Source organism: Suncus etruscus, chromosome 2 (assembly GCF_024139225.1).
Source record: "Suncus etruscus isolate mSunEtr1 chromosome 2, mSunEtr1.pri.cur, whole genome shotgun sequence".
Taxonomy (NCBI): domain Eukaryota; kingdom Metazoa; phylum Chordata; class Mammalia; order Eulipotyphla; family Soricidae; genus Suncus; species Suncus etruscus.
In genome coordinates this window covers 156,577,966-156,589,287 of record NC_064849.1, presented here as the reverse complement: position 1 = coordinate 156,589,287, position 11,322 = coordinate 156,577,966, and the positions used below count along the sequence as shown (strand labels likewise).

General features: G+C 31.7%; 1 pseudogene; it reads right to left on the bottom strand.

The window, feature by feature from the left end:
* Window positions 1-9,986: 9,986 nt before the first annotated feature.
* Window positions 9,987-10,108, bottom strand: LOC126002701 (uncharacterized; annotated as a pseudogene).
* Window positions 10,109-11,322: the final 1,214 nt, after the last annotated feature.

Below are 11,322 nucleotides of genomic sequence, written 5' to 3'. Positions count from 1 at the left end.
AGAGATAGTACAGAGGTAGGGCTTTTGCCTTGCATGTGGCCAACCCAGGATGGAACTAGGTTCAATTCCCAGCATCCCATATGGTCCCCTGAGCTTGTCAGGAGCAATTTCTGAGCACAGAGCCAGGAGTAACACCTGAGTGCTACTGGGTGTGGCTCCCAAACCCAAAAATAAATAAAAAATAAATAAAAATTTAAAGGTTTTTAATAAAGATGATGAACACCTGAACATCTTACAAGGACAAATATTTAAACTCTCTAGAGATCATCACATTCTCAGGGGAATACTTGTGGTGTTAGGAGGCCACATGGTGCCAGGAATCTACCTTGGCTCAACTGCATGTCAGTTGCATGTAGCTCTTTTAACTATTAAAGTGACTTAATTCTTTTGTTGAATTCTATTTTCAGTCATAACAAATATTAGGTTATTAATTGATAAAACAATAGTCTTTAAGAGTTCTTCTAACATAGAGATAGGTTAAAGAAGTTTCTAAAGATGGACTAAGATGTTCTAAAAATAGAACATACCTGCCTGTACTTTTCTGTCTATTTAGAAGAGTAACTTTGATTTTACCATTTTCTGTCTGGGAACAAGTTATACTAATCTCATATAAGCTGAATATGTCTATTTTCATAGTACATGCTAAAAATATTAAGCTGCTTGGCTTATGAATTTCTGACAATGAATTTTATCATAACACATTAAAGTGGTTATCCCGGAAATCAGTGGAAGATTATCAAGTATTAAAATATTTTCTGGTCCAGCAAAATTTCTTTGTAGTGTGTAGGACATTCCTTTTATTAGAAATACCTCAAGATTTGATCCCTGGCCTGAACCCTGAAAACTACTTAGTAACATTCTTTTGCCCTGACCAAATACTTTTGGAGTTGTCCTGGAGTTCTCATCACCACCTAGATAGGAAACACCCTCTGGCCAGGTCTGAAAACTGTCAGGCAAGTGCATAGGCAAATATCACTGGGACTGTTCATGAGACCAGTCTGAAGTCAACCCCAAAATACCTTCAAATGTACTTGACATTTATACAATTAAAATATTTAAAGACATTCTCAAGAGAAAACTAAAAACTATGCCTGTATTTTTAATTTAAAGCCAAATTCTCTAACAATGTTTATGCTTTCTCTTAAGTCTGATTTCTTGAGCCTAAAAACAACTAAAATAAAGAAAGAAAATGAGAGAGCAAGAGTGAGAGAATGCAAGAGAATAAGAAAGTATAGAAAATTTCAATAGTTATTTAGTAACCCACCACCTTAAGTTTTAAAACTAATATTCAGTGTTTTCCTTTTTGTTTTTGGGTTACACCTAGCAGCCCTCAGGGGTTACTCCTGGCTCTAGGTTCAGAAATTGCTCCTGGCAAGCTTGAGGGACCCTATGGGATGCCAGGATTCGAACCACTGTCCTTCCACATGCAAGGCAAATGCCTTACCTCCATGCTATCACTCAGGCCCCATTGTGCATCTGTTTTTTTATGGAGCATGTTTGGACATGAGTAAATGCTATTTTTATGATTATATGTTAATAGAAATATCTCTAGCACAAGAAAATTTTAGGAAAAATAAATGTTTCTATGTAAACTAAGCTATGCAGATTAATTTAACGTCTCTCTTTCTCTATATACATGTACGTGTAGTGTAATAGTCATGCATTTCTATAAAAATAAAATACATAATTCTGTATTTAAAAAATAAAATGAAAGCCTATAATAATTCCATAGAGGAAAACTTACTGATATGGACACTACTAAAAACTATTAAAAACAAGTCAGTAGTCATTCTTCCATTGATCCAACATATTATTTTAATAAGTATATTTACTTGGAAAACCTTTTCATATTTATAAAAAGATGCAACATGAAAACACTGAAAATATTTATTCAGGCACTTTGAGGCTATACATATACAGTATTTAGGAACTCACTATTAATATTTGGAATAACATATTTTGAATTCATATTATATGAAAATATCACAATTCTAGTACTTGGGATTTCAATAACACATTGAGCCTGGATTTAACTTACTACTTTGTCATAATGATGTAGAAAGGAGTTGAACATTGTTGTAAATGATGTTTGAAATATAAGAAAGTAAATATTTTTATGAAACTCTCAATTTATAAGTTTAGCATTAATAAATATTGCTATGTCAATGTGGCCCTACTTAGAATTATATTGGACTGCAATACTTTTCATGTAAAAGAGGAAAATATAATTCAGAAATTTCCAAAAAGAATTCTTTTCTTTTTGTACTCTTAACACATGATCAAATGCTTTCTATGGCTATTTAAAATAAGGATAAACCATAGACTCCCAAATACCTCTTAATTCTGGCATCATAAGCACAGTATCTTATGATTCGTAGGCTATTAACTTGAAGATAGTTTTTTTACTGGTCAGACATAAACTTATACTAAGCATCACTGAAAATTAATGTGTGTCTATTAAATTATCTATTGCTCTTGTAAAAACATGATCTATGCAGCATTGGAAAGTAAGTAACAATCTTGGGACCTGTAATAGAATGATCTTGAAAGATTGTGTTCCTCCTTTTGCATTCAGTAAATTGATTAAAATTATTTCACACCAATTTACATAAAAGCATTACATAAATTATGAGTATTTATTACTATATAAAAAAGCAGTAAAATTTAAAAAACAAAAAACTTCTAAAGTTATAAATGAAATATATCTTTCTTAAATTCTCAAATTAAATAATATTTTTTCCCTTTGATTAAGTTATGTGATTTTGTGAGATCAATCAGTTTACTCTTTTTTGATACAGCAATTGAAATGTTTTTAGGTTTTTATAAACAATATGATAATAGGAAAAGAAAGATGCAGTAGATAAAAGAGGAAGAAAGTAAGAGTATCACTATTTTTGGAATCAGATGTTTGGATTGGGATAAGAGAAAGAAAAAAAGAGAAAAATAAACAAGTATACCCAAATGACAGTTTATCTAAATCAACCAGATTTTTAAAATAAAGGGGCATTAGAGGGGTCAGATTTTTTTTCCAGTAATAGAAAGATGGTTCAACATAAATAAATAATTTAACTTCATGCACCACATCAAGAAAAGAAAATTTAAAATACACACACATATATGATCTTAGTAGTAGCTTAAGACTAAACTTTTAGCAAGCATAGAAATCTGTTTATGTTAAAAAATTAATTAAATACAGAGAAGAAAAATTTCAACACATGAGGTTTTCTCTAAGATATAGCACTCGTTAGCATATATAATCTCATAATAACTGCTCAGAAATAAAAATAAAGATGAGATTTTAAATTGGGGAAAGAAGACAAAACACTCACTATGTTAGATGACACGAAAATGCTAAATACATGGAAAAACACACACAATTTTAAATACTAGAAATCCTAAAGAATCCACTAAAAACTATTTAAAGCTTTAAAATCAATTTGTAGAATGCTTTGTATTTCTATATGCAAATCTCATATAGAATTGAATTAGTTACAATCATATAGTTAAATACATGTTATTAAATATAATTGAGCAAGGTATGTGCTCAACTTGTTATCAAAATTACATCACAGTTAAAATAATAAGAAAACAGGAACATTAAATTTTTTTTTTATTCTGGGAATGAAGCGATAGCATAGCGGTAGGGCTTCTGTTTGCTTTGCAAGCTGCTGCCCAGGACAAATCTGAGTTCAATCCTTGGCTACCCATATTGTCTCCCAAAATTCCTCAGTGCATAGCTAGGCTAACCCCTGAGCGTCACAAGGTGTGGCCCAAAAGCAAAATAGAAAAGTTGACTCTAAGTTGAAGTAAATACTTACTTAACATTGTTAAAAATTACCTTTTCACCTATAGCATTATATAAATTTAACACTATCCATATCAACTTCCCAATAAAGATTTATCAAGGATATACAAACATTCATTGCTCGACTCCATATGGAATCACAAATAATTCTATGTAGCACAAGTAATCTGAGATAACATAGATAGAAATCACTGTGGGTTTTAAACTAAGCTATTGTAGTCACAGTGAATATTAGAATGAAAGTCATAACAAAAATTGAGGACGCAAAAACAAATCCTTCACATACAAGAATGTTAACAATGACAATAAGTCAAGAACATAAATTGTAGAGGCCATATAGGACATTTGATTTGCACATGACAATCCAGATTTGATCCTGGCATCCTATGTGGTCACCCAAATACACACACACACACACACACAAAATATGAAATGGAGAAAGATGTTCATGTAACAGTGTATAAGCACAATGCATACTCAAAAGAGTAAAAGTGTAGGGACTTGAGAGATTGCATAGTGGTAGGGCATTTGTCTTGCATGCAGGTTTGGAACAGATTTGATTTGTACTGATGGTGGTTCAAATGCTGGCTTCATATATGGTCCCCCATGCCTGCCAGAAGTGACTTCTAAGTGCAGAGCCAGGAGTAACCTCTGAGTACCACTGGATGTGACTCAAAAACAAAACAACAACAAAAAATAGTAAAAGTATTATTATACCACACTACAAACAATAACCTAAAATTTATCGTACATCAGATATGAAACTAAAGAATACATCAAATAAGACAAAAGAAATTGCCTCATAATATTTGCTTTAGTGGCATTTTTGGGATTTGTATTGCAACAGAAAGAAATGCAAAGTCAAAAATAAACAGATGGCATTACATAAAACTGAAAAGGTCAACACTGTTAAAGAAACTATAAAACCTACAGACATGTTACTTAATGTGAATAAATACATACCACATATTCGACAATAAAGATAATATTTAAGGAATTAAAATCACAAACGGGGCCGCGGAGATAGCACATGAAGGTAGGGTGTTTGCCTTTCATGCAGAAGGACATTGGTTCGAATCCAGGCATCTTATATCATACCCCGAGCCTGACAGGAGCGATTTCCTAGCGTAGAACCAGAAATAACCCCTGAGCGCTGCTGGGTGTGACCCCCCCCCCGAAAAAAGTCACACAAATAACAGATGAAGATACACAAGATAAAACCATTAAGGAAGAAATGGAAGAGACTTTAATCAAACAATACTTGAGAACAAATACATACAAAATTGTTTAATAGGCGATATAGTATCGAAGATCGACTCTTTTCCTTAGGTTAAGCCACCGTGATTCAATGCTTGGTTCTTCAAACACTTCCCTAAATCCTGCCAGAAGTGATCCCTGAACATCAAGTCAGGAGTACGCTTTGAATACCACCAGGTGGAACCTCATAAAAACGGTAAACTGATAGAGGCAGACAACAAAACTTCCCTAAATCCTGCCAGAAGTGATCCCTGAACATCAAGTCAGGAGTACGCTTTGAATACCACCAGGTGGAACCTCATAAAAACGGTAAACTGATAGAGGCAGACAACAAAACCAAAAATAAACAAAAGGGACTATATCAAATTAAAACTATTTGTTTGCATGGAAAGAGAAACTTGAGCTAAAATAAAAAAATACCCTATTGAAAATGTTAGCACACAATATATACCAAAGGTTTAATATCTAAGATTTATAAATAACTCACAAAATTCAACCAAAAATATTCTAATAGTCCCATCCAAAAATGTGGCTAGGGTAGGAAGAGATAGTTCCTCAAATAAAAAGCATAGATATGACTAGTATGTATGTGAAATATGCTCATCAGCTATTATTATTATAGAAACCAATAGATGCATGGTTGGGGTTGAATAGGAGGAATCGGGGATATTGATGAAGGAAAGTGAACACTAGTGGTGAGTTTGATGTAGTAAACTATGATTATTATGGTATTTTAAATCCCTCAATAAAATTTAGTAGTGAAAAAAAGGAAAAAATATTGCATTTTGATTATATAATATAATATCATGCCCCTTAAACATAAACATTTAGTTTCACTAGCTGACTAACTTCAATAAACTAATTGACAAATACAGCAAACAAACTGTTAGTGTTTGCATTGCAGGTGTTAGTGATTTGTGGGTGCTATAGTTATCTAATGTTACTAAATTATGAGCAAATGTTTAAATTAAAAAATTAATGACAGTATAAGTTAATTTAAGGAATGTTCTGAAACATCTTAAAAATTCTAGTAAGATAAAGTCTGATGCAATGAATGCTTTCATATCTATTTTATTAAATATGTGCTTGCAAAAATAAGACATTATTGGTAAATAATAATTTCACTAGATACAACATGTTTTTCTATTTTATTATTATTTTGGGGGTTTTTTGATCACACCTAGTGGTACTCAGGCATTACTCCTGGCTATGATATCAGAAATTGCACCTGTCAGGCTCATGGGATATTATGGAATGCCAGGAATTGAACCCAGGTCCGTCCCAGGTAGGCTTCTGGCAAGGCAAAAACCCTACAACTGTGCTATCTCTGGCCTCAACAACATGTTTGCTTTTAATTAATAGATAGATAGATAGATAGATAGATAGATAGATAGATAGGCTGTCCAGTTTTTTTTTTTAAGAATGGTTTTGAGTCTGTAAAGTTTCTGAGCTGTTTGTTGTTTGTCTGTGAAACTATGTATTGTTCCTTCAAACCTGAAAGTGAGTTTTGATGGATGCAGTATTCTAGGCGAAGCATTTATTTCATTGAGTTTTGTCACTATGTCCCACCACTGCCTTCTGGCCTTGAGTGTTTCCGGTGACAGGTCTGCAGTAAATCTCAAGGATGTTCCCTTGAATGTAATTTCTCTTTTCGATCTTGCTGCTTTCAGAATTCTGTCTCTATCTGTGGGATTCGTCATTGTGACTAGGATGTGTCTTGGGGTTTTTTTTTCTGGGGTCTCTTTTAGTTGGTACTCTTTGGGCATGCAGGATTTGATCGCATGTATTCATTAGCTCTGGTAGTTTCTCTTAATGATGTTCTTGACCATTGATTCATCCTGGAGATTTTCTTCCTGAGTCTCTGGGACTCCAATGATTCTTAAGTTGTTTTTATTGAGCTTATCATAGACTTGTATTTTCAGCTGTTCCCATTCTTTGAATAATTGTTCCATTGTTTGATCATTTGCTTTAAGGCTTTCTTCCAAATTCTTCTGCTGTATGGAATTGTTATTCATCTCATCTTCCAGTGTACTAATTCTGTCCTCAGCTGCTGTAAACCAATGGGAAAACTCAACCATGTTTTTCTTCAATTCATCTACTGAGTTTTTCAGACCTGTTATTTGACCTGAAATTTCAGTTTGGAGTTTTCTAATTTCTATCTTCATATTCTCTTGATTCTTATTAGTGTTCTCTTCGATTCTTTGAGTTCTTTGAACATCTTCCATATTGCGACTCTAAACTCCTTATCTGAGACTGACTAGTTGTTTGGTCATGTTCAAGTCATCAGAGTTGCCATCGTCACTCTCTATGTCTGCTGCTGGCCTGCGTTGTTTCCCCATTGTCACACTTGTATTGTGGGTTTTTCTACATGTTGTGGTTGTATTTATTGCTAAATGATGTGAACTGCCGAGAAGCGAAGCTGAGCGGCCTTGCTCCTCTGGCTCCACCCTTTCTGGGCTTGTAAACTCATTTCCAGGGAAGGCTTCAGGAAGGCAAGCCGTCCACAGATGAGCCACACACAGGATGTAATCAGGCCGAAAATGGATCACAGCACAGAAGACAGGCAGTTAGGGTGCTGGCATCTGAGTTCCAGCAGAGTTCAGCCAAAAATATCAATTTTTAACTGAAGCTAAACTGAAGGTAAAATTCATAACATTTCCTCAAGTTGTCTAATTCCTTTATCACATTTTTTTACAGCCTATACTGCAACCTTTCATATCTCTGAAGAGAAAGTTTTGGCAACCAAAAGTTTTTAAAAATACATTGAAATATGTCCTATTCATGTGAATTTGTGGTATTCTCTATAGAATTTTTATAACCCTACTTATGAATTGGGTAAATATAAAGCAGTTGCTTCACAGGGTTTTATTGTATTTACATTTTTATAAAAAATAAATATAGAATACTCATTGATTGGGACATTTGTGATGGAAATGTTGCACTGGTGATGGGTGGTGTTCTTTACATGACTGAAACCCAAACACAATCATGTAAGTAATCATGGTGTTTAAATAAAAAATATATAAAAAAGAATACTTGTTGAGCATTTGGATGTATGATATATCCATAATAAACCACACAAATAATAAGGACTAAGGAAAATTCTATAGTTACTTTTAAGCAATTTGATCATATAGCAAAAAAGCTTAATTAAATTTTTAATTTATTCAGATGTATGCTCTATATGTACTTTTGAAGAAATGTTATGAATACTTATTTGAGGTAGAAATGAAGAAGAAAAATATCATTCACTTGAAACTAAATCTTCTATAAAGGCAGAGTTTTAGTTTATTCATTAATTATTTTTATTTGCATTAGAAATAACCCTTAACACAGAAGTAACACAGAAAAAATAGAACTAGTTACTGTCCAAATTATCTACAAAAAGAACTCTCTTTTATTTTAAAAATATTACAAATGATTTTAAAATTAGCTTGTTAGGTAATCCGATGAGCATTGTAATTACTTGATATGCTAATTGAAATTATGAAGTCATCAGAACTCTAAAAAATAAACAGGAAAACATGATTGCATATATTGCATGTATTCATATGCGAAGAGTACATGTTATATTACGCATTTAATCAATGATGCTTGGTAGAGTACATGGTTACTTAAATATAGAATTAATGCATCTAAGGAAAGTCAAGTTAGTATTTCCTTCTTTTCTTACTTTATTATTACAACATTATAATTTTCCAGGTTTGTTTAACTTACTGCCTTTATAAGTGTATAAATTTTACCATATTTGGCATCAAACTAGTATATCAACCCAAAAAGTATTTTTGGGGGAGGTCTTCCAAGCTGTACTCACCAAGTCCAAAGCCCCCAGAATATCACTAGCTGTGGCCCAGAAATCAAAAGTAAGAAAAAATGTATTTATTCAGATATAATGATAACTGACTTTCTAAAATAATGATTTCTTTGCATTACCCAGAACTCAGGTTAAGATTAGCATAATATAAGAGCATTAAATATTGTTTTGATTGAATTTAAATAAATCATCCTTTATCTCAGATTCACTGTGCTAACTTAATTGGCTTTATTAATGAAAACAATTTCCAATAATAGTGAAAGATGGTGTGTGTAGACTAATTCCCCACAATGAATATTTAACCATTCTTTAATTGAATATATTGAGTTAATGATATAATAATTCAGAATAAATGTATCTTATGAACATGCAAATAATAAAATTTAAATAACAAATTATATCAAGTATGGTCTTTTGCAAAATATGTAATTGAGTGGTCCTCTGAGAAAGCTTTGCATTAAAAGTATGCTTAATTATTGGTATAAGGAAATGATAAAAGTCAAACTAATAAAAAAATGTAAAAACGAACCTTAAATACACGAAAATATGTGGAAAGAATAGGATAGAGGGTATAGGATGAGATGTAAGCAGTTTGTTCAAGTATTGATCACATCTAAATTTAGGTGGGTGAAAATTGAGTGAGCTATAGACACTATAATTAATAAAAAATCTTTTATCTTGTATCTTAAAGATTGTAATAGTATTAAAATTATATGCTTTTTCAATTCTTTTAGCATGAAACTACAGGCAAGTGAACAATGGCATTAATTACATAAAGTGTGTATATATTCAATAAAGGAAGAAGATGAGCTGATCAAAAATGTTGACAACTAATTATGGCAGTTTTAATAGTAAGTATTTCAGATTGTGACAACTATGTACTTAGAACTTAATTATACATTATAGTATGAACATTATAGAGAATTGAATTATAATTAATGATTACTATAAATTCAAATTTTATTCATCTCATTATAGTCTTTACTTCAGATGCTCATGCAATGTCCAAAAAATTTGGACGGTTATTTGGAAACTTAATCTAGAGTCTCTAACAAAGGTCAAAGTTTCAGGTTTTTACATTAAGTATCCAAACACAAATCTTTTAATTATTTTTTTCCCCCAATTCACAACACAGAGCAGGCAAAGGGCCTGGGTTGAGGTGTATATGGTGTACCTCCTCTTTCTATATAGTCAGTGTAAAGAACACAGCCTGTGGTAAGAATTGGGAGGCCTTATCTATCTTTTCTTTTCTTTTCTTCTTTTTTTTGATTTTTTAAATATATATATATACACATACATATATATACATATATATAATCCTTCACCAGTGCAACATTCCCTTGACCAATATCTCAAGTGTCCTTCCTTATCTATCATAACAAAACGTGACTGAATGAGGGAAGTAGAAAGCCTGTCTAGAGTACAGGCCGGTGTGGGTGGGGAGGAAGGACACAGCTTTTAATTTCTTAACGTCTTCTTTGGCTATTTTTTGGTAGGCATAGAAAAGAGTCATTATTTCACATATTATAAAAAACTGATAGTGTAAATAAAAGTAAAAATTAGAACTATTTTCAGAGGAATTCAGTTCTGTTTAGCTGAATAATAAGGACAGTTTGTCTAGATTACCTTACTTACCTCTTATGATTTTGATTTGCTCTTGGAGAAAAGATAAATAGTAGGAAGAGGGTAAGAAATAAAAAATATATGTATATTATATATTTTATATTATAATTTCAAGGTATAGGTCCTCTTAAAAATATCATTATAAGTGTCCTAAATTAATTAAAAACAATATTATGGGCTATATTGTATCTACTGGGTATAAAATTCTTGCCCTAATACCTTAATCACAGATATTTGCTTTTAATAAAATGCTCAATGAAAATATCAATAATCAAAACCTAACAGTGTTAAATTGTCTTTTTACATAATTTTAATCCTCAGTCTTCATCAGTCTTTATATTTCCTCCAGATTTTTTGATGGAGAATATTAATCTTCCCAATATAATTTTAACAGTTCAAAATCACTAATAAATACTTCCTTTTAAAATGAATAGTGATTCTCTTCTTTAAAGCCTTGGAACTGCTTTTTTAAAATAATTGTTTATTAAATGTTTCTGCATAATAGTTTGATGAAAAGTTTAAATATAAATATTTAAGTTTATATATACTGAAAATATATTTTGAAAAATTTACTGAAAATTGATGAAATTCTTTAGGAAGAATTATTTATGTTACATAATTGTTTTGCTTTTCTACAGTCATGAAATTGTGCATGAATATCTGTAATTCATATGAATTTTGAGCATTGTATTGGTCATTAATTTTGTGATTTATGTTTTATCTTCCTTCTACAATACTTGATTTATTTTGTATACCCTCCTCTTGACTTCAAAGAGATAATGAATTAGAAATTGGAAGTTTATGGGCCAGAGAGATAGCATGG